This window comes from Camponotus vicinus, unplaced genomic scaffold (assembly GCF_025532165.1).
Source record: "Camponotus vicinus isolate PSW18456_S1 unplaced genomic scaffold, iyCamVici1.0 SCAF_13, whole genome shotgun sequence".
NCBI lineage: Eukaryota > Metazoa > Arthropoda > Insecta > Hymenoptera > Formicidae > Camponotus > Camponotus vicinus.
Window position 1 is genome coordinate 2,697,176 of NW_028141949.1, and position 26,064 is coordinate 2,723,239.

Genomic DNA, 26,064 nt, shown 5'->3' on the forward strand with positions numbered 1-26,064 from the left:
ACTATATATGGATAACTATATATAGATTGAAAGAATAGATTTCCTACAATTATATATTTTTAAAGGGAAAAGTTTAAATAGAAATGCCAGATATTTTCGAAATATTAAAGAAATAATTATCGTTAAATTCGAAATATAGAACAATAAGTTGTAATTAAAATTTTCTATCGACATATTTACAAACACGATTAATTAATCACGTTAATTGATAATCTCTAATTGTACTAATTTTAACGAACAATCGCACTTGGCATCTCTTAATAATACTCGTATTCAGAGAGTTATTGAAACGATGTTTCACGCGCGAGACTCACCGCACGAATGACACGGTCACGATAAGACCCAAACAATAGCGCGCTACGTCACAGATGTTTCTATACGTTATTCTTATGTCTTTCACTTTGGAATATGTTATTGTTTTTATATAGAATGGTAGCGCGACCCCCCCCCCCTCGAGTCGCTATGTATGTATATCGTAAAAATTTCAGTATCTTTACAATATTCGGAGATGCCAAATATGACAGTTTCTTCAAATTAGTATAATAAACGATTATCAATTCGAGTAATTGATAAATCTCCACTTGTAAACACGTATCAACAGAGAATTTAATTCGTTGTTACGAATATTTTTACCGCGAAATAAGGTTTTATTTATCAATTACTCGAATTGATAATCGTAAATAAATAATTATACGTAAATAAATAATTATACTAATTTGAAGAAACTGTCATATTTGAAACTGTCATCTCCGAATATTGTAAAGATACTGAAATTTTACGATATACATACGTAGCGACTCGGGAGGGCGGGGAGGGGAATCGCTCTACCATTCTATATAAAAACAATAACATATTCCAAAGTGAAAGACATAAGGATAACGTATAGAAACATCTGTGACGTAGCGCGCTATTGTTTGCGTCTTATCGTGACCGTGTCATTCGTGCGGTGAGTCTCGCGCGTGAAACATCGTTTCAATAACTCTCTGAATACGAGTATTATTAAGAGATGCCAAGTGCGATTGTTCGTTAAAATTAGTACAATTAGAGATTATCAATTAACGTGATTAATTAATCGTGTTTGTAAATATGTCGATAGAGAATTTCAATTACAACTTATTGTTCTATATTTCGAATTTAACGATAATTATTTCTTTAATATATTTCGAAAATATCTGGCATTTCTATTTAAACTTTTCCCTTTAAAAATATATAATTGAATACATTTCGATTGAAATATAATTCGCTCACATTCATATTGAATCGAAAGCATGAAATGATACATCAAATAATTCAAATAATGGAAAACTCTTATTATTTATATAATTAAATTATATTTCATTTATAAAATAATAATACCTTCATTGCGCGCAATTTATATATATACGGAAATATATCATATATATCGAGTTTCGGTTGTGTATTTTCGAATAATCCAACGCATCTTAATTAATAATTAATTCGGCTCGCATTGTATCATACAATATTAGAACAAAATCATTGATACCGTTTAACATTTACATCTTGCGTTTAAATCTTTGTATTTATAATATTGTGTTTGTAATTATTAAATACAATCGTTATTAATTATATAATTATATAATGTTGAGCGAATTATATATAGTTTTCGAATTGTTCTTCCGAAAATGTAATGAAATATACGTCGCATGCAATTATAATAAAATATATGTCACGTGCAATTAAAAAACGCCGGAAGTGCCGTAAAAAATATCGCATGATCGTCGTATTTTATTCTATTTTAGTGTATACGCGATCGTAATTAACTATTTTTTCGCGAGTGAGTGTGAGTGTCATGAAGGAGCAACAAACAAGAGAGGAGGAGGAGCAGGAGGGCCAGGAAAGCATCGAGCCACGGTGGCGTAATTGTGTGGTATGTCATTTATAATTTATTTAATTTACTTTTAAAAATAATTGCTCGTTTATCTTTGCGATAGTAATTTATTTTATACCATTGTACAATATAATATATAAAATAATGTTTATAAAATATTATATATTCTGGATTTTATTCTGGTGCATTTAGTTAAAATGTTTAATAAAATATTTACAAGAATTATACATATCATATATATATCAACTATTAAATATATAAATTATAACTTAAATTGCTGCTTAATTTGGCAAAAAAAATTAAAAAGAGGAAAATTTAAAAAACCGAGAAAGGAAAATAATTCAATCGTCTAATTTTAATAAAATATTTGTAATATTTTCATTACGTTTCATAAATAAGTCGCGATATTAAATTATTATGGATTTAATATTTTCCATTTCAGAAAATATCGTGAGATATGTCGAGCAAATATTTTAGATTTTATTTTAAAATGTAATATTATTATGATCGTGAAGTGAAATACAATGTTATTATAATCAATCTATTAATCTCGATCAATGGATTGCCAAGATTGTTTGAAGAATCTATATTTTGACACTAACTTCTATTAACAAATTTTGTAAAACCATTTCTTCTTACGCGCTCGTAACCATCTTGAGACGATCGGCCGCCTCTTTTCACCGACTCGATGGGCGAGATGAAACGCGTCGGAAACAAGGGGGCCCGGAGGGTCGGAAAAAGGAAGGGTGATTAGGGGGATGCACAGAGCTTTGCCATCACCAAGGGCATAGTAGGGTGGGCTTCTCGCGAATCTCCTCGTCGATAATTAACAAGCTCGGGTAGTCGAGTCACTTAACCCGTTCGCTATCGTCGTCGTCGTCGTCCTTTCGACCCCCAAGTATGCCGAGGATTAATTTTTAACGAGAAAAATCGTATTTATGAGTGCGTGAACGTGTCTCGATACGTGCGGCCAAGCAAACTCGTCTCTCTCCTTTTCGATTAACCACGCTAATAAACGTCACGAGTCGAGCTATCGTTGTTGACCCTGTCTCTTGACCCTTTACAAGAGCCCCTTTTACAAGTCCATCTGCGACCGATATCGACTCACGTATTGTTCGTTGCGTACGGTACTCGCTTTCATACATCGCTGCTCCACATCGGTGCTCGAAACGAACTCCATCGCGATCTATGTTGTTAGTTACAGCGCGAACAATCAAGTTTCTCTTTCTCTCTCTTTATTTCTGCCCTTTGCATGTCGATTTATACAATTGATCCGTTGTCATTTTCTGTCTCTTTCTATTTCATTCTTCATCTATCACTCTCTAATTTCAGTTTTTGAAATCCTGGGGTAACTAGTATTTAATTGCAACTATATTTATCTTTATAATTTCATTTGAAGTTTGATATAATTACATATATTATATGTATTATAATTATATACATACATATGATATATGTGATAATAAAATTTATTACTGATGCAAATAAGAAAAATATAAAAATGTTGTATTTGTGAGAGATAGTTTCTATTATTTATATTTCTAGTACTAAAACAAATATGGATTTTCTAATTCTACTTCTTGTTATTTGCACCAGTATAATTAATTTTTTTTTAAATTAATTAATTTTCTTTAAATTTTTAAATATATTTGTCACTTTTCTTGATATTTTAACTTGATTATATTTTAATATAATATTTTTGCATATTTATATAAATTATGATCTTACAAAATACAATAAATTTTTCCCTCTCTCTCTTTTTTTTCTCTCTTTTACTTGCACTTTTTTTCTTTCTTTCTAAAAATTCTCTCTTCTCTTCTCTTCTTTTTCTATTCTCTGTCGTTCCTGTCGTCAACCAACAATGTTTTAACATTTGTTTTGAAATTGTTACTAATTGGAACACCACAAAGTTTTTCCCGTCTCGCGTACATTGACTCTTGCTCTCTGCCGAGATTGTTATATGTCAAATGTTGAAAATAATTACTCGCGACGCAACGAGAGAGCGTAACTTTTATTCAAAGTTATATCTATATTCGTTGTTGCTAAAACCAGACTGACATTGCATTTATGAATTTATCGCAGAGAATACAGGATTCGAGCACTCTATGCTGTCAATTTAATTAGAATTCAATGAATTTGTGACAATTAGAAATGCTGATATGACATTTGAATGTAAAGACGGCGAAATCATTTGTCATCGAGAACTAAATTAGAGAATGAGACGATTATTATTTGTTATTTAATATTTGTTTTTCTTTCAACACCGGCAAATGTTATAAAAGAGAAGGAGAGAAAGAGAAAGAGAAAGAACGATATGTAATAAAAAAAAATATATTTTTCAAACAAATGTTTCTTGAATAGGAATGGAAAAATAATTCTAGAATTATAGAGTATATTTAAAATGAAAATGTTTTTTAATTATATCCTCTGACAGTCTAAAAATATCTTCCAAGAGGCAAATTATTTTAAAAATATTTGTGAGAATATTATCCTAGGAATATTTGTGAGAATATATATTCCGAAAATGCAGTCTGAAAATAATCTTCCAGAAATGCAACATCATATATATACATATGCACACGTACGCACACATACACACTCACATACAAATAGAATGCAACATCCTATCTCTCGTTAATTACAAGTGACCTGTATTATGCTGTATACTCGAGTTGCATGATTTGTATCTTGACGTGCGCATGGTCCGACATTTAATTACAATTAATTAGCCCAGTTCTACAAGTCGTTAATGGTTATTTCGGTGTTTCGGCTGCACACACGATACATGTAACGACGAAAATTAACCGCCAAATAATTAACGAGTAAATCTGATTCAACCTGTACTGACAATGAGAAGGAAAAAGCGAGAAGGAGAGGAGCGGGGATCCCAGCGCATAGTAAGGGTAACAAATGCGCGGAAGATAGGGTACCAGGAAGGCTTCCTCATCATGGTGCTACTGTCGAGAGAGGGTTGAATTTCCCATGGTTTAATTGGGCGCGAAATCATTTCCGATGCAATACGCGCGCGGACGCAGCCGCGACGTCGAGTAATCACCGTAAAAGCTCGACTTCCCTCTCTCTCCATTCTCTTCTCTCATCATCTGCTCTCTCCCTTTCTCTCTCTTGCTCTCCGCTATTCCATTGAATCGAAGAAACCACCGAGTTCCCAATCCTTGCCTGGCGATCTCTGCTGTTTGTTATCGCGTATTACGTGTATTCGCGATGCATTTCGTGTGATTAAAATACTTGCTTGATTGTGCCAAGAGCGGTTTTGTTATTACTTTTGACGGTACATCTGTTGCAATGCCAACGTAGTAAAAAAAAACACGTGCTAAGAGCGTAAACGCGATTGGGCATTAATATTTTTGTAAGTTGCAACGCATCAGAGAGAGGTGCACCGAGTGCCGCTAAAAATATATTTCTCGTTTAATTTGCAATAGTTCTCGTTTCAACGGATGAGTTACTCGAAAAAAGTCTATTTGATTTCGCACCTGAAAATCTCCCGTACGTGTAGTATACACTTTATTTAATTCCACGATGTAACAAATAATAATTACTCTTATACGCGATTCGATTCGAATGACCGCCGATAATCGCATGACCGCCGCTGGCGAAATGGCGCGGCATTAATTTTAATACTGATAAACCGCACGCACGCACGCAGACGCAACAATACACGCTCAAGTCCGCCCGGCCGCTCGCGGATTTGCACAGTTTCGGCAATTACGTCGCATTTACATGCGGAAATTGGCGAGGCGCTCTTTTATTTGCTCCACCACGGTCTCTCCCGACACGATATAATACCAGGCGTTGTCATCGTAACGCATCGCGCAACGCGCGAGTTACGCGCGCGTTGCGTTCGATGAGACTGCACATCGGATACCCTCCTCCCCCTCCCCCTCCTCCTTCCTCCCTCCTCCCTCCTCCCCCGTCTCCCGTGTCAGGCCGCAGAGCGGAAATGCGCCAATCGCGCGCCATCATCGTCGGGCTTTGGATTTCCGATATTCCGTAATTTCCGAATGGTAGCCGCCGCCAGCAGCCGAAGTAGGCGCCATTAAAGCGGCGTCGTAGTACATGCACTGGATGCAAAATTAATTACGGCTAAATGCGCACTGGATCGTTATTTCGACCGAAATGAAAACGCAGTTCCCGACAGTGTGTGTTGCCGAAAATTTCATAACCATTCTTATCAATCGCGATGTGTATACGCGCGTATGTAGACGTATGCATGTGTGTATAAAAAGAAACAGAGGGAGAGACAGAGAGACGATATATTATACGTGTGAAATTAATATATAATTTAATATTAATATCTCGCGGTTTTTCCATTTAGATCGAAATATTATTGTCACCATGATCAAAATTAAATTGCGTCTTCACGTGCAACGTGAAATTTCTCTTACTATTTCTTTTTATAGATATATATGGAAAATACACTTTGTAATTCTATAAATTACGATTTCTGACAGAGATGTATAGAGTATCAATTTCGTATTATTAATTTAGCTAATAGTTAGCTAGCAGTTAAAATTACTGATTTCTGATGAATCATTAATGGTTCAAGACTCGATCGATGCAGTTACATGATTTTTAGATTTATGTGTTTATAATTAAATGCCAGACGTTCTTTCTGTCACTTTCAATATATATATATATATATATATATTTATTTATTTATTTATTTATTTAATATGTCGCCAAACGTGTATGCATTTTTCACAACGACTTATTAAATTATCAAGAACCAGATATAAAAGTGCAATACTTCTATCAAGTTGCATTCTATTTTAATCTCTCTAAACACATACAACTGCGTTCATATATTCTCAATTCTATTGATGTTGCCATGAGAAATGTACACGTATGTACGTACTTGACAAGCTCTGTTACCTACCCTTTAATCATCGCGTTAGCGAACATTCGCCATCGAAAGGACGATGTTCATTGATACACACTCGCGCACGGAGCGTATCGCGATGATGCTCGCCGATGGAGCGCGAAGATATCGGGATACACGATATATTGGGCTGCTCGAAGTCGGAAGCGGCGGGGTTGTGTGATTACAGCGACGGCATATCACGGATACGACTTTGCAACCCTCTCCCCTCGCTCTCGTCCCCCTCGGTAGCTCCAACGTCGCGACGTCCACGCGGCTTATAGACTGCGTGAACTGTCACACATTCTAACGTAGCGTTAACAGCTTTGTATTTCATCGTGAAAGGCATCGCCGACTGCCGGCGTCGGGCTCCGATAGTCAAGCGCGATGACCGCCGTCAATCGACTTTATAAAAGAGCCGCTCTCTCTTCAAGGCTCATCCCAGTGCGTCGCGATGCGGGGGTCGCAAGCAGGGGGTAAAGAGGAAAAGAGCCGCCGAGAGGTCTCGTAGAAAACGATATAAATATAGATAACGTGTAAAAAATTTTTTTTATTCCTTGCATGAAAAAAATTCACGTAGAATTGAAATATGACTTGAAGTTCAATTTGCTACTTTCTCAGAATAATAACGTTTACATCGCTCGAATGTATTGTAGAAACGCAAGACAAGTAAAATGTCTAATTTTTCGATATGGAAGATATAATGCACGTCTCATATAATTTTATCAATAATTTTTCATCGCGATGTACTGCTAACTTTCCACTGCGAGAGAAGTATCATTTCAAGAGTATATTTTAAAATCTATTAACGTCCCGGATACTTTTGTTCGTGATGTATTCCAGGTTTAGACACTGCCGTTAAAATTGATTATGTCGTTTATGCGTCTTGTTCTCCCTATTTGCTTGGTTATACGAAACAAGTTTATTCTCAAACGAACAAACGGACGACAAGAAAATAGCTCGCCGGCCGGGCTGAATTATCGCATAAAGAGGCGTGTTGCGTCTGTCGTTAACAGCCGTCGACTACAATCATCCCGTGAAAGCGGCTCGTGCAGCTGTTACCCTCAATTTAAAACCTCCTAGTTGCACGATTTACGCTCAACAAATTAACATTGATCCACGCCGAGAAAAAAATGCGCTTTAACGCGCATACATTTTGCATGACGTAAAATTTTTATTTATTTAAATACTCAATTGGACGAAAGCACGAGTTGTTTTGAGGGTTGTTTACGCGATTGCTATGTTATTTATATATTTTACATTACGATAATAATTTAAAATTAAAACTATCGCAAAGTTGGATGTGTATAAATATTTTTTTAATTTAATATTTATATAATAAAAAATATATAAAAAAATATATATATATTTATATTTATATATTTTTTATTATATGAATTTTATTAGTAAATAGAATCGGTATGGGATATAAATGGACAAAACAATGTTCTGGAAAACTTGGCTTTAAAATAATTAAAAAATTAAAAAGAAAATGGCATAAAAGCCAACGCGTGGTAGTTGGAGTGCAGAGAAGCAACAACACTTCTTTCTTTTTTCAATATTAGTTGCTTCTCTGCGCTCCAACTACTGCGCGTTGGCTCTTATGCCATTTTCTTTTTAATTTTTTGATTATTTGAGCCAAATCTCTAATTATTAAATTTAAAATAATTATTTGGGAAAAATATTTTTTAAAACATGATAAATGATTGATTTTAGATATACGAATAATAAATTTTTATTAAAAAACAAATTATTTTTTAATTATTAATAAATTAATCATTAAAGTGCTTTTTTGAATTTACAAACATTTATGTCCCATAACATTATTCTTAATCATTCAAAAATAATTTTTCAAAATTTATTCCGTAGGCCTCTCTAAATTGGATTTCGTTCATATTTTGTTAATGTTTTTAAGTTTATTATATTATTTTTAGTTATAATCTATCTACTCGAAAATAAATGGTTTGAAAAAGTAACCTATCTCTTTTAAAAGAGATCTTAAATTGTCCAACTTTCACATTTTAAAAGATAAATGAATCACTTTAAAACTTTTTACTAAACATGATTAACATAACTAACGAATTATTTAAAGTTGGGAATGTTCAAACTTAATTTAATAAAGCTACATTAAAAAATATAATATATAATACTTATGAATGGTTTTTCAGCTTTCTCTTTTTCTTTATTAAGAAAAGTTTTTTAATATACCTAATCTAAATTTAAGTCGAAATTATACATTACATCATAATTATATAAATTCGATAATTGAAACATTTACAGTAATTAAATAAACTAAACATAATTGGAAAAATATGGAAATATCAGTTGCACGAATAAGTATTATCCGTCTCACAGATTTTATAAATCGTTTTACGGATTTTAAAAGCCAAGCGGTAGTCTATTTCAAAATATTACTTCCTCAAAACCCTATCAAAATTTCGTCTAACATATTCTTTATGTCAAGTTTTGAAGAAAACCACCTTATATCACTTTATGTGAAGCATCCTGCGTGTGTATATGTATATACACATATATATTTATTTATCTTTTTTAAATGTATTTAAATAATTTTTATGAATATATGATATTATAGAGAGATCGTTTCTAAAAGTCATATAGTGTAGAAGCCGTTACTACCGTGAGGCAAATAGCGTCGTGCGAAAATCCAATTAACCTACATGCACCCTGTAAAAGCGTATCGGAGCGGCACACCATCCTACCCGAGGCGATACGTTTTTATTTGTGCGTATTTCACGAGGAGCATATTATTTTGTGATGAAAATTCATTCAACATGTGTGAGTTAATCCTTTCGCACCTAGCGGGATGATGGGCGTGTATTTTTTTGTCATTTGCAATATGCAAAACGTATAGTTTTGCAATCACTCAGCGTTACTGTTCCCACAATTCATGAACATGTTTTTGATTATTTTAATTATTCGGCATCATCGCGTGTAACAAAATAAAGAAAAGAAATAGCGTTATTTTTTTCACCTTTAATCACTTTAAATCAAATTTTCAAAAATTTTGTAAATATTTTTAAATGTAAATTTTATTCCGGGATAGTGAATTTTATAGGGTAAGGCAATTTTAAAACATGTCATTTGAATAACTTGTAATTTATATTTTATGAAAAATTGTCATAAAAGTTGCATAAAAAATATCAATTTGCAACAAACAGCAACATATTTGTTTCTTAAAAATAACTGTGTTTTCTTTGCACCAATTGATTCCTCTTATTATTTTGTGCATAAAATTAGGTAAGATAATTGAAAAATGAATATTTTATCAGATGTTTCATAGTTTATGTAAAATTATGTCAATTAAAGTATAAAGTATCTCGTGAATTAAATTCAATTTTTGGCCATTCTTACTTTTAACTTTTTATCCCAAATATTGCGTGGATTAATTTATATAAATAAATTAAGATTGTTCTAATTAAAAAAAATTAAACACCTTCACTTATAAATAGATGTACTACATAATGATTCTTTTGAAATTATGCAATTTTTATATGTCATAAACCAATTTTTTATAAAACGTATAATTTACAAATTACTCAGGTAGCCTGATTTAATTGTCTCACTTTATATATAACTGTGTGCATGTATTTGTGATGTTTCATTACATATAAAATTCATATCTGAATAATAAATCTAAATAAACGAAAACTCTGAAAAGATAAAACCAAATCAAAACTAATCTAATAACGCGATGGGACTATAAGAGATAAGATGTGCTAAAAAGATTTGCTAATTTACTCTCCGACGAATTAATTCTGTATTAAGAACGTCAACGTCTTTGTTCTCGGCGCGAAAACGTAAATGCGAGTAAACCGATGTCGCGGACGTGACTCGACTCGACCGCTAAATTATGTCACGTCGTCGACGATCGAGCAGCATAAATTTCCGTCACGCAAAAACGGGAGATCCGTCGCCTAAAACGGTCGGAGAAGAACGTCCGCATATAAAGTGCTCACCCCCTCGTTATCCTGTTGCACGAAAATCCACTCGCTTGCGAAATTTTCTTCCCGATAGCTGCGGCGAGAATAGAATGTCGAATCTGCTTCGCCGCGAGATTTACAAGACTATGTAATCAGCGCGTAGAATAGAAAATCGGTTTCGTCGATGCACGTTTAATCGTCGAAATTAAATCTTCGTCGCGAGGGCGGCGAAACTTAGCAAGAGAGAGAGAAAGCGAGAATTTTACAGCGAATATCTGTTGGGTTACGAGGGAATGAGGGGATGTAACTGCACGTTTAACTCACTCGATTGTATCCGATAGACAAAAAAAGAGAAAACGAGATATATACATATATATGTAATAGAAATTTTTTCTATGATTTTTTTCCTAGTGCGAGGAATTAACTCCGGGGTGAGATAAATTCAGTGTTCTGTTTCTCTCTCCGACTTTCCGATGTATCTTGAAGAGCGCATCATTTTTAATATTGACCGCTATTATATCTACAGCTTTATTTTTGAAAGTCGATGTATCGGAAATTTTAAAACGTAAACGGATGCGTTTTCAAGTCAAATTTGACTGTGTCAAATAATTGATAATTTTTCATGAAAGCAGAAAGTCCGCTGTTTTCTTTAATCTTTCCGCAATAAATTCTTCAACGAATGTACATGAGTATATATGAATATTAAAATTATATAAATATTGTATGAATATTAAAATTGTTATTTGAAATAACGTAGAGATAGTAAAAGGTGGACAAAGATCTTTAACATGTACATGTATTAACGTTTCGTAATTAATCCACGCGGAAACATAAATCGAGAATCGATAATTGTAATCGTTCCATTTGCATAATCCAATGCAATAATGGAAACTTGGGAGATTCATCGCATTCCGCGAATTAATTCCGTCTTATTTCGATGCGACGTCCCGAATTTCCTGAGCTAAATAATCCGCGCGGACTGCTGACTTAAACAGAGTTCACGCGGACTCGATCGATAGCCTTCATCGATATCTTTCGTTTAAAATTATATTTCAAACATTTAGGTACATCTTCTAAAAAATATTTGAGTAATTAAAAATTTATATTTATATTTTTCCCTCTTTATATAAATAATTCGCAATAATGACATAATGATTGGATCTATAAAATCTCCTACATGTCTATAATATGCTTGGCTAAAAATAGGACACAAATTGTTATTGCAATTACTTCACTTTTTAATTTTATCAAAATATTCTTAATTATTATAATTTATTTAAAATTTAATATATGTGAGGAAGAAAAGAGATCTACTTAGATATAGATAAAAAAGATAAGATTATATATATGTAAAAGAAAGGGGAAAAAAGGGAGAGGAAAAAAAGGGGAAAAATGCGTAATACACGAATCTACAGCGTGTATAGATCCGCGAAGGGATAATAACCGAGCCGTCACCCAATTTATCCTGTAGAGCTCGATACGAGATTGGAATGGCTTCGAGAAAAAAGAAGAAAAAAAGAATCGCAAATACGCGCTCATGCATGTGGCCTTTTTCCGGAGTGACCCTAGTGCACCCTTTTTGCACATCTGGAACACCCCATCTGTGCGCGTTTAGAGATGGCGTTTTAAATGGATCTGCTGCCGCGAATGTACATGTATGTGTATGTGTGTACATGCATGTGATTTTATGCGTCTGCGTTGTCTACGCGAAAATAATTGCACGGCGTTGGTACCTTGATCAATTGAACGACAGAGAGATACAGATTCTATTCCGGTCGTGTAACGAAGAAAAAAATCAAAGATGACCGATTTTACGAATACGATATTAAATTTCAAGTGTTATATCGGGGCAGAAGCAACGCTGACAAAAAAAGAGAAGAATTTGCCGGATCGGTTATTAAGACGAATTATGAGCGATACATTTTTTCTCACGAGCTTCGATCGACCCGGCCTTATTTTGCACCGGCTCGCGATTACCGCCGGCTAACGAAGCAATTTATTTTTCAAACGCTTGCCAGCCAGCCGCGTTCCATATAACGCGAACGTATTTACGCGCGTGCATTAATTAGTCACCGCGGAGCGCAACGCGTCAAAACGAGAGAGAGCGCACACGTGTGTACACGTGCGTACAGCGGGGGGGGGGGAGGAGGGAGGGAGGGGTAGTGTACGCCGTGTCAAACTCATCTACCAATCAATATTGACCGGAGCATGGAGAACGTACATGCGAGCGAAATGTACACGCGAATACGTGGGATACATCGATACGTCGGGATAAACGCGCTTTTCCCTGCGTGGAAACACATATACATAAACATGCACGTAGCATGAATACCCACACACAACCCGATACACTCGATATGTAGGCGCATTATTTCGCATCAGGCACCATTCCTGTTCCAGACGCGAAATTAAAGCGATCGATCGCCGCTACGGATGCACTTCGCCGGAAGATACTGCCTCGCGTAAAGCGAGGCTAAAACCGCCGCCGATCGGCACGAATTGATGAGCGATCGACGATTTATCGTTGCATCTCGATTCGCAAATTGATTCGGTCTCGCAAGCAGAGTACGCTAAAGAGCATTCTGTGAAATATGTCTTCTTGCAGTCGACGAAGAAGCATTCTTTAAGAGTTGTCCAAAAATTTTTTTTGTCGAAATTTTATTTAAAATTTTTATATTAACGTATATTTTTAAATAAATACCTTTTTAAGTAGATATAAGATAAATAAGATAAATAAACTTAAATATTTTTTTATACTATTTATTCATATTATTAACATTTATTTTTATGTGAAGATGCTTTGAATCATGAATTTTTCGAATTTGTTTATCATAAATATTTTCCATATTTCTTTTAATAAAAATGTTTTAATTAAAAGAAATATTGGATAAAAAATATAAAGGATATAATGTGGAAGAGCTTTAACGAGTTGAGTAAGCTACAAGAAAAAAAGAAGCGAAGAGAAAACTGTATCTTTACTTTCTTACATCTTTTATTAATATCAATAAGAAAATGATACGTTTTTAAACATCGATATACATTCTTATCTCTATCTTACGATAACAAAATGGCACGAAGCTCCATATCATATAATACATTTCGCGAGGATTATATGTCTGCAGTGCAGTCAGCTTGAAAATGTGATCAGTTATCAATATTACTGTGATAATAATACTTGTGAAATCAATACTATTTTCCAAAAGAGCAAATTTCTAATAATATTGTGAAGGGAAAAAAAAAAAAATATATATATATATATATATATATATATCGTATCATTGAAAGTCTGAATCATTAAACGTGATTCGGGCGCGAAATGTCAGAAATAATTGCTGATGCATAACATTGCGCGTATTGTTATGAAAATTCAAAATCCGGTCTCGAATTGTGATATAAACATTCGTTGCCGCTAGGTCTTTTAAAGGAAAATAATTATCTCGCTTTGTAATTAAAATTGCTTGAGCATAATTTCACCAAGATTAAAGCCATTTTATTCGCGCGTACGTGTGTGCGTGTGTGCGTGTATATAAATCTGTTAGGTATGCAGAATATGTATTTGAAACCGTTATTTTGTCGCTTTCGAGAGTTAGAAAACAAATTTGCTTTATAATTAATTAAAAAAAAAAAAAAAATATATATATATATATATATATATATATATATATATATATATGTATATATATTGTATATTGCAGAGATGGGTGTGCTATATAAAATTGATTTTGCTGCGCGACAAAGCTCGGTTGCGTTTATAGACAGTTTTATGCGTCGATGAATGCAAAGATTCGTGAATTATTTCGATACTATCGTATATAATGGAAATGCGTTCCATTCGATAACAATGGAATGGAGAGGAGGGGAAGCGACGAGAGATACAAGCGCCATAATATTCGCGAATGAATGAAAATCATCACGTTGCGCGGGCGTTTTATACAATACAGTGAATGTACAACGCCACTTCTCGTCAGTTATTTTCTTTATCCTCGTCCATGTGTCACATTTAAAAAATAATTGATATTTACACATTAATTAAATTGAAAAATGAGTAACGATTCAAATGTAATAGAAACGTCGGTTATAAAATTAAATTATAATCGAATGATATTTATTTTATAAGACTAAAATTACATGTCTGGAGACAAATCGTCTCCGAAGAAATCGGTAAGGAAAATGCGTGAAAGGGAATATGATTCGGCATATTTCGTATACATATATGTATATTGTCATCTTGTATGACCCACGCGTTTGGTGACGAGCGACAAAGTCTGGACTAGCTCTCTATCGGGGGTGTCGCGCGACGACGTTTGAATTCATGCTGCATGTTTTTCAATGGGGCGTATTTAGAGCCGGTCGGTTATTGTTTCCCAACTGCCATTCGGCTCGAACTTCGGCCCTTATCGCGGTAATAGGGTTTCGGCGTGACGTTGAATTTTCATGAAACTGCCGTACGGAGAGCGCCTGTGTGTCTAGAGAGCGTGGAATAACGCGCACCGAACGAAACGAGAATAAATTTTCGCGTTAGCGTGCGCATCTGTACCCCGAATCTGTGAGAGAGGGTTGAATTCTCTCTCTCTTTCTCTCTCCAGCGCAATGATAAAATAATTTTCCAATACATATATATTAGTTTATCATATATTGTTCGCGAGGTAATAACTCCCGCAAATAAAAAATAATTATTGAAGTTACAATATTAATAAATGAAAAAATTAAAAAAAGAAAAAATTAATAAATTTGTAAACAAAAATAACTCTAAAATAAATTTAAAAAAATATTCTATTAAAAAAATTAATGTAAAATTCCTTTTAAAATATTCAATATAAAACTCAGAAATTAATCCGATTTCCTCTTAGCAAAGTCGAATCTTAACCAAAAAATTCAAATAAAATATCAAAAGCAAACATTAAAATTAAATATGAAGAATATTTAAATAATATAAAAATTAAAAATAAAGGTTATGAAATTTAATGCCATGTATAAAAAATTTAATCGAAATTTTACAAAGTCCATAAATGAATATTTTTAATAAATGGATTCTTTCGAATATGAGAGCATTGAGCCGACAAAATGGCCGAAAACGAATTCGCCGCCGATGGCTATGGCCATTCGGCTTTCGTGAATTAATCGAGACCCGTACGCGAGAATGCAAAATCGCTTCGTTTGACTGATAGAGAAGAAGAATCTCGCCGCTACATGATATATCGGAGGATGAAAAAATACATATACGTGAGAGTTTATCTATAAAAATGTATCCTTTAAAATTGTATTGTAATTCGCGCCGTTGGAAAATAAATTAGTATTGTGTATAATAAATCCTCCCCCGCATTACGATATTGTATTCAACTCCGAAACTCTTTTATTCGATGTCGCACGATAATGGAACTAATCCAATGAAAAAGATAATTGCCATCGATCGCGCTGATTACGAGAGGCGGGCAATCTGGGGTTTTATCACAAAGCATAATGTTGGCGCAGGATAATCACAGTCTATGAAAACCGCTCGTCGAATAATTATTCGCTCGCGTGTTGCACGAGTGCGGATAGCAATATCGATTCTTTTGAATCTCAATTAATCGCACGAGCGAGGAGAGAGAAAGAGAAAGAGAGGGAGAGAACCCTTTCACAGGAGAACCTTTCGTCATTCCGCAGTCGATGACTGGAATGAAATGAATGTGCAATCGCGCGGGTCCTTTATGACAAAGAACTGTGAGAAAAAGTTGATTTCGTGTGATCGTTACCGGTAAACCGACAAATCGGAGCCATTCTCGAGGAAAGGAGGTAACAAAAGTCTCTTGCTGAAACATGTGTGTCGCGAGCACTCTTTATAATAAGACCCACCCGAAGTTCCGCGGGGGAAATTCAGCGATTCTCTGACCAATACGATGATGCATTTAACTTTGAGGATTCGTAGCGTTTGATCCGACCATTGGACAGAGAAAACTGATAAAATGCGGATGGGAATAGAAGAATCATATGACGCGAAAGTAATGAAAACTTGGATGCACAAGCGCGTATGCGATGTCTCATTAAAATCATCAAGATCCTACTAATTTTTTATTTCCCATTCGATAACTACATTCATATAATAATTCAGAGAATCAGAGAATGTGACGATTCTTCCTGATTTAATTTCTAACGTTTACTAAAGATCTTTCTGCTTGCTTTATGAATGAGACATCGCTGTCATCCAAGATATGAAAAGAAATATATAATATATTAATATATAATTAAATATAAAATTAAATATAATATATTAATAATAAAGGGGGGAAAGGGGAAAAAGGGGGGAAATAAAGAAAGAAACGAGAAGGTTGTATCGATCGATTAGAGGGGTGAGGGGGGAGCAGCAAGGCCACAGGGCCTAATGAGTATGCGTGCGTGCGGGAGACATGACTCATTCCCAGGGGACTGCGTTAATTCCGGGAGACCTGATTAATCGGAAACAGGACTATCGTGCAAATAGGCGCGAGATAACCAGGCCGCGTCGCTCTCGCCTATCTGCCGGCATGTCCTCTCTCGCGCTCCATAATGCATCGTGATGGCGGGGCACTTCGATCGGCTCCATTCCCAGATACGGAGTTAAGTCCATGAGGCATGCGAGACTGGACGGCCGTAGTAGGATCCCATCGATTTAATTACGATCGATCCGTCAAGCCTGGGAATAGTCCTTCGTGCCGAGCGGCCGCATCTCGTCGCGGCTTGCCCTAAATCTCGAAAATGCATGCCTCGCGACCGATCGTCTGACGCTCGCTTAGGATGTCACGTGACGTTTGACATTCGTTCGGTCTATCTTTGAAGATATAGAAGGATGTGCCACGTGAGAAAAGTTTTCGTCGCAAGAAAAGTCAGAAATAGAGCTGCACGAATTGCAAGAATCAGAGATAAGACAATATTCGTGAAAATATTGGTATTGAAAATTTTTGAAAATTTAAATCTTGTTTCGAGTGAATTGTTATAATTAAGATTTTTTAAATTTGTATAACATAATGATTTATTTCTTATCTAATTTATAAATATACGTATTTTAGTTTTTTTTTTAAATCAATAGTCCTGATAATCTTACTCTTGATATTGTCTTGAAAATTAATTGAAAATCTTGTTTTGAATGTCTTGAACAAGAACAATTTCTATCTTGATATCTCGTGCAATTCTAATAAAAAATAGATTATATTTTTACAAGCGAAAAAAGAAAAGGGAAAATATATCTGCGATGCTTTTTGCATCTCACACAGGAAGAGTATCTCTCATTCTTAACAGATGGATTTGCCAGCGAGCGCGTCTATTGTGATCGCATCATCTACGAAACAACGAATGCGTGACTGTTGTATAATTGCGTGATAGATTTATGTTTCGAGGTGCATGAGATGCGGAGTCCCGTTTACGATGATAAATTGCATAAGAGAGCTTGCTACATCCCAGGAAGTTACGAAAGACCGCCTGACTGCGTCACGTGAATGCATCGCATCGCACCGATGTCGACGGGAGATTTCTCGACGCATTGAGAAACAAATCTATCGCGTCGTTCTAATTGCAACCCATTGAGAAAACGTGGCCGTTTCCGCGTCCTGGAAAGCTTGCCGACCCTGTTTCATTCCGACGCGCGGCGAGAAAGGTAAGCGCGAGCGCGAAAGTCGGCTATTAAATTGCGAAATAACCCACTGCATCATGGAGACGAAAAAAAAATACAAGTAACGAGAAAAAGAGAGAGAGAGAGAGAGAGAGAGAGAAACACAGCTTAAAGGGGATAGGACGATTGTTCGCGGGCGATTCCATCGTTCATTGAACAACAACTTTATCGATATCACTTTTCATTCTTTTTGCCTGCCGTATCTATCCGAGTGAAATTGCGCGAACATTTTGTATTTTATCCCAGGCATTGCGTGGAGCTCTACGGAGAGAATATTTATCGTGTCTCGATACACAAGAGAGAGGGAGGGAAAAATTCTTTCGTCAATTGGCGACATATGATTCTTGCAGTGCAAGAATTCTCAGAGTTTGAAGGCAGCAGAGAGAAGTATACAATTTCGAAAAATCACTTCCTCGAACAACATCGACGGCTTTATTGGACGATAAGAGAGGAGACGTCTTTGTCCTCTGTTTTATCTCGAGCTCCGAGTGACGTGTATTTATGTAAAATGCGACGCGCGACTCCGCTTTGCGCTCTCGCTACTATTCGCTCCCGGTACACTTCGATGTAATTTGAAAGCTGTCGCCTGGCAAGATCCCGAACAAAGGCTGACTTTTACTTATTACGCGCCTCACTTTCATGAGATTATATTTTCGCGCCTGCTGCCTCCTCCAAGAAAGTCGCGTATAAGAAAATTGCGACGTACAGGCGTGATGACGAATGATCCGCCTCGAGTCCGAGTTTACCTTCGCCTCGAAGATAATTTTGCTTTATTAAATGAATGAGCGTAAAAGAAATTTTTATTTTAATTTTGAGTTTAAAAAAATACCGCAAGAGACTTGAAATGTTCAGAGGCATGCTAGTGACTGAACTCTATTTCTGTTAATATTGCAAATAATATTCATTTTAAGGCTGATGATCAAGTCTTATGATCGATTATGCACTCGATTGAAAGCATTTTTTTCCCTGTATATTCATCGCTTTTTTTCTTATTTTTTTTTTATTTCTCCGACGTATTGATTTTTAGCTTTTAATGCATATTTACTTTATTCATATTTATTTTTTCTCTTTTTCTTTTTCTGTTTTTTATCTCACACAGAGCGGTGCGTTCTTTGATGTAGCGTTTCGGTGTTCCACGTTCATCGCTGCATTATTCCGCGTTATTTATTCATTCGGGATAAAGTCCGACGCGGTAGGTAACGAAAAAAATATCACACCATACTCCGTTTTTATATCGCGCGAGCATAGCGAGCGTAATAGCCGTAGTTTCGCAACTGGATGGTGTGGCATAATATCACGCGTAAAATAAAAAAAAAACCCCGCCTTTAGCTCGCGCCGCATTAAATTCGCGGCGATAAGAAGAGAGAGAAAGAAAGAAAAAGAGACGGAAAGAGAGAGAGGAAAAAAGGAGAGGCAGTGTGGCGCGATGAAGGAATTCGTCCTATGCCCTTTTTAATTATATTCGGCGTAATTAACGACGGGTTGCAGCGTCTAATGAACTATATATTCGCGGCACGAATGGTTGTGCATTCGCGCCTCTCTCTCTCTCTCTTTTTCTCTTCCTCTCTCTTTCTCTCTCGACTATATTCCACATTTTTTCACCTCGGCGCGATTGAAAATAATTCATAATTATGTTCGCGGCGCAAATGCCAATTAGAGGGCAAAGCGAAATGTACTTCTTGCATGATGCGCCTCTGCAAAATGTCCATCAGCGAATTTCACCCCATCGGCGTTAAGTTTCACAGTTAAATGCACTTTTGCGGTAATCACTTGGATTCATGTGTGCAATGTACATGTATTTTCAATGTGCGCGAGGATTAATGTGTAATATGAAGGGTGCCTGATTGCGATTTAATAACGACAAAATTTGTATTTTAGATCCCTCTTTCTTTAGTAAATTTTTTGCAATTTATTAAAACTCAAAGACCGATTTCCATAACATAATAAATTTGAACGTAATAATTAGAAAGCAAGAATAGTTTTACAGCGGCTTTATTTTCCGCTGACATAGCGATATGATATTTCTCCAGAAATATGAATCTCTTGTAAAGTCCCTTAAAGCTTTTAAAGCGTCATAAAAGACTTCCAGTCGATCTACATTTATGTATCAAAACTCTCGTTTCTCCGCTCGCGTAGTTTGATTAGAATTATCGATTTCTCAATAAGGGGAGCTTTTGTGATAAGTCAGCGAAATTCTCCTCAATTTAAGAACGCATAATAACTAGCCGGTCGAAAGTAATTGCCATCTGGAGCGTGTCGTTTTAAAAAAGTATTTCTGATCAACACAAGAATTTATTCGCGGGCGCGCTTATTAAATCTAAATCTTCGGAAGTATCTCTCTCCTTGATCTGAATAATTGTCTTTATCTGATCCTGTAGAAGTCAGTAATGTGTTTAAAAGTTTTTCTCCTCCTTTCAGTTGAATCAAATTCAGTTGAATTTAAGAAAATGAAACACGATTATATTATAAAAGCTATTAATGAACGATTTTTTAAAAAGACTTTCTCATGAATTTTATGCTCATTCTTTAAAAATTGCCACCACATTTTTGATAATCAAGTTTTATAAAATCTAATCGGAATAAAATATGCAATAAAAAATATGTATATCATCTTCGAAATAGTTGATTAGTACTGGAATAATCATACGTACTTATCCTTATATGTCTTTTTCCTATTTAATTCATAAACATAATGATCTATTTTACACGCTTGAGGGAATTCATCTCTCTCTCACCGAGCGCTTTCAATAAATTATTCTCTCCTTCTCTTACTCTCTTACTTATTTTATGACGGCTTTTATCGCGAGTTCATTCAGTGCCCCGGTAAGTAATGAATTTCTTTTGAGTCGCGCAACGACCGTGTTTCTTTCCTCCCTAGTGCATGTCGACATGCCTATCTCGTGGTATTCCTCGCATCGCTGGCTGCTCTCGCAGATCGATTCTCCATTGTATTCGCGACATTGAAGTATCCGCAGAAGAGCTCATGCGGCTATGAGATATTATGTTAATTTAACGTGTTATAGCAAATACGTGGGAGTAATAAGGGATGAACGGTTGTGCAAAAGAGAAAATTGACTAGCTTAATTTCAACACAAACTCATCATTCAAAATTATCAATCCTCTCTCTCAAGTATATACATAATGATTCACAATAATTCGCATTGTTTCTTCTCTTTTTACGATGCAGAGAATTTTATTTTTACGTGTGAGAATTCAATTATAAAATTTAGAGGATATTAATATTTTATATATCATTTATATATTTTTTATTACGATTTTTATTACGATTAAATTTGTAATTCGTATAATTTGTGATAGAATTATATTGTGGATATTTTATTTGACATTTCCCTGAATTATATATTTTACGAATGTGTGTGAGAGTCTAAGGTTTGAAAATGTCAAGCGACAGATGGAGGAACTCGTTCGAGAAGCAGGTTAGTAAAGCATTAATCGAGCGGATTAACTTCACTAAGAGGGAGATTAAGAAAGTTACTCCCGGCAGCGAAAGAACTTGGAGCTACTATCTGCTGCTAAGCAGTTTACGGAAGAACGACCCAACGATGTCGTCAAACACTACCTTCTCCGCGCGTGCAACTTTTTTCCTTCCTTGTCTCTCCCTCTCTTTCCCTATCTCTCTCATTTTCTTTCTCTCTTGCAAAGATGTTTCGCCTTTAGAACAAGGAATTCTAAGAAAGGATCAACCATATTGTATATGCCTTTTTACCGACTTTCAAGCGGTTTTCCGAAACGTTCGGCAGATGCTACCCCTCTTAAAATGCATGATACACGTACTCATTTCTTTTATTTCTTTTTGTTTTCGCGTAACATCAAATTTCGAACGAGAATATAACTTGCATGATGCAATCTTGAAATCTTTTATACACATTTAAAGTTTATTTCTTAATTTTTAAAATTCAAAACGTATTTCATAAGACAATAATAATCATGATGGAACATTTGTTTTATCGATTGTGATAAAATTAGTGAGTTCGTGTATTACTTTACTGCGATAAAGATAAAATCTTTCCTTCCTTCGCTCGTATACTAAACTGAATTTTGTTTGATTCGCCAAGTTTGTCTTTGTCGCAGCTATCTCGATTTATTGTGCTTGACATCGTAATGTCGAACTTGTCGAAAAACTTTGAAACTCGCTTGGTCGTGACATGAAGCGCAAACGACGAGTATAGAAGAGCGGCAGACAACATCAAGTTAACTGCCGATCGTCTAAAAGTATATTTATACACTATTGGAGATAACTTTATCATGCACGTGCACATGTGCATGAAATATACATTTCACCAACATGTATAAAAAAAAAAGAAGTTCGAAGTTATATAAATAATCTCAAAAATGTGTCTGTCTCTCTCAACACAAAGTGTATTTGATGTTCGGTGTCTCGACATGATGATTATATGAGTTGTGTATAAAATTAAAAAGTTTTGCCAAATTAAATTATGCATAAATAGATATGCGATAAAGCGAAGCTGTTTACTTCAAAGAATCCAACGGAAGACAAAGGACGGAATTATTGATCTGGCAATCGTATCACGGTGAGTCAGGGGATTTGCCAACCATCATGGATATACTGACCGAGAATATCTCGTGCTGTCCCGAGGGAAGCGCTTAGCATAGTTTCCAATGAGGGAGGATTTCAGGATGACTGACAGATCGTATAGAGACGAACCTTCGCGAACCGCTTATGGATCCGCTCTCTCTCGCGAGAGGGCATCAAAGGGGGATTTACCGAAATACGCATTCCTCGGTCCATTTACCCTCCCCCCCTCCTTCCCTCTCACCCCGCGATATTACGAATTGGCGAATCGATCTGGAATGATAATACGATACGCACGCTATTATCCTCATGTTCGTGCATCAATGATGATCGCGGTTTGGCAAAGGCTACGAATCCATGAGATTGTCAGCCATTCCAGAAACTCCAGGGATTAATTTGCTCTAAAGTGCATGTCTATACCATGTTCTCCTCTGCTTCTCTCTCTCTTTCTCTTTCTTCCTCTTGCTTCTCCTTTTTCTCGCTTCTTGATAACTCTTCGTTTTCTTCCACTTCGGTACTCCGCTTCGTCTCTGTCTCTCTTCAACACCCTTCCCCTTCCCCTTCGATATGGGGGAAAGCACTCGCAGTCATTTTCTCCATTTTGCGATTCGATTTCCGCCGATATTGCTGCCGTCTCGCTAGATTCTTCTATTCGGTCGGATGAAGACGCTGCCGAGGGAGATATATTCGCTCGTGATAGAGAGACAGATAGAGATGGAGAGAATCGGCGGAATTGAGACGGAAAATTGGTACGCTTGGTGCGAGGAAGAGAGACAGGCATAAGGGTAGAGGCATGGAACGCGCGGATGCGAAGTCGAGCGGAGAAAGAGACGAACGAATAAACGGACGAGGGCATCGGGGGCGACGTCAACTAATTTCATCGTCGACATTGTCTTCTCTTTTTGCAGCAGACCTCGATCGCAGTGGCCGAACACGCCTCACGGTGCATGCATAACGCGAACGATGCATGCATATGGCATCTCGTACGAAACGCAGACGAACGAGTAGTCGGTGCTCGTATTAATCCGGATAGTTGTGCGATTGTTCCAAGATATATGATACAATAATAAGATTAATTAAAAGGAAATATAAAATTCTGGCGTTGCTGTGACAATTTAAAGTAACGTTTGAACTGGCATAATGAGCAAGCAGCAAATTGTTTTTCATTAAATTGCTTTTCCCTTAATTAATCTTATAACTCTTATTATATATTACGTTTTTAGAAATTTTTCTTATCTAAATATATGTAATTTTGTAAGTATTTCTCTCCACAATAAAATATTCCACGACTCAGATGAAATTAGATGACATACATAATGAGTGACCATATTATAAGGATTAAAATTATTTAATATTAATACTTAATATGTCATCTATTTAAAATAATAATTTGATGTCACAGGGACGTATAAGATATTTCTAAAAACAAGAGTACAAATTTAACACAAAAGTAAATTTAATTAGTCCTGGATATAGCACGAGGTATAGAAAGCTCTTACGATTCCAAGTGCTAAAATCAATATTTCAAAAACGTGACAGTATATTTTTCACCGATCATATAAACGTGAAAGAATTAATTAATATAAAAGAATATAAAATTATATGAGACAGGAAAATATTGCACTATTTTTCATGTCAAATATATCGCGTTGAGCGTTTTCCAATGCATATGTATTTTATTTTATTCGATTACTATGGCAGATGAAAAATATATATCGCAATATTTTCTTTAAAATAAGGGAGATAGGAATATCTTTAGAGTAAGTATCTTTAGAGTAACAAGAGATAGATATCATCGAACAAAATTAATTATTACTAATATTACTAATATTATTATTAATTTTGAACATATCAACTCGCATCTTACTTGTTCATAAAAGTTGATATCTGATATCTATTTCATGTATACCGGGTTTATCGGAATTTATATTATCGAATAATGGATAAAATGGGCCATATATGTGCGGTTGCATACTTCCTGTAATTGTTTTAGCGTATTTGTGGCCTAATTTTAAAATATCGGAGTTTTTTACCGTCATGTTCATAAATGTGCAAAGCAATCTTTCGCGCGAATTCTTCATTTATGAAGTAACTGCTGCAGTTTCAAAGTGAAATTCATTAAAATTATTAAATAAAAAAATAAGGTATTTTCCCCTATAAGTCATTTACATTCAAAGTGCGGCGAAGATAAAATAAAAAGCAAAGAAGAGCGAAACAAGTTTAAGAAATTCAAGAAACTATTATAATTAATTTATTTATACTATTTATTTATTTATACTATTTATTTATTTATACTATTTATTATAATTAATATTAACAAATAATTATAGTATTACTTGAAATCAAAATAACAATAGCATTTGGTGAGATGAAAGGCTTGCATATCAATTATAAAACATAAATTAGATACTATTATTTATATTTTTAACGAGCGTAACTTTCTGCGTATACGTTATCGATCAATCTCTGAACTCTAGGGAAATAATTAGATTATATTCGGAATACGTTTGATTTTTTCCGCGACGAAACAGCTTGCTCGTTTGGTTATTCATAGGGACGGATAGGAGGGGTGGTGGCCAGGCGGGACGAGGAAGGGGAGGACGAACAAAAATCGGCCAACCGCGTCGTCGGTCGGTATCGAAAAATCGCGGATGCTCTCACGTTTCGCTCGGCGTCGCCGCATTGTTTTTATGAAGTGATGCAAGCCGTTGCGGATTTGACGAGATTGGAACGAAACCCGCGTCACGTCGAAGTCGATGGCTGCGCGCCGTGGATTGATCCGTCCGCCCCCGCGTAGCTCTCTACTTGGGCGTGTGTCGGGCGTCGTATACGTGTGTATTTGTGTAATACACACAACGCGGCCAATCGGACCAATCGGACCGTTCCCGATGCAACGGGGTTGCAGCCCGATGTGCTACGGCATTGTACTCTGTAGTCGAGGGTGAAATTAACCGTGATCCAGATCAAACGCTCCTAAGAGCTCTAAGCGCGCGCGCTGGAATCACTGGACCTGCGATGTGGCTAACTTGGAGTACATATACGTATAGCATATGTACGTATATGTATAAACACAAAAGACGAAACCTATAATTTGAGAAGTTCTGCGGAAGTCCCCGGGTCTGCAAATGCAATGTTAGGAAAGTTGTGATTGAAAATTTAAATCTCGAGATAAAGTTAAGAGAGACAGATAAGAGAAAGAGACAGAAAAGAGAGAGAAAG

The 26,064-nt window shown here is 35.6% G+C and overlaps 1 protein-coding gene across 6 annotated transcripts in view; it reads left to right on the forward strand.

Annotated features, from left to right (window-relative positions):
• LOC145964605 (cell adhesion molecule Dscam2) overlaps nucleotides 1–26,064 on the forward strand; it is a 216,202-nt gene that overhangs the window by 97,050 nt on the left and 93,088 nt on the right. The window lies entirely within an intron of this gene.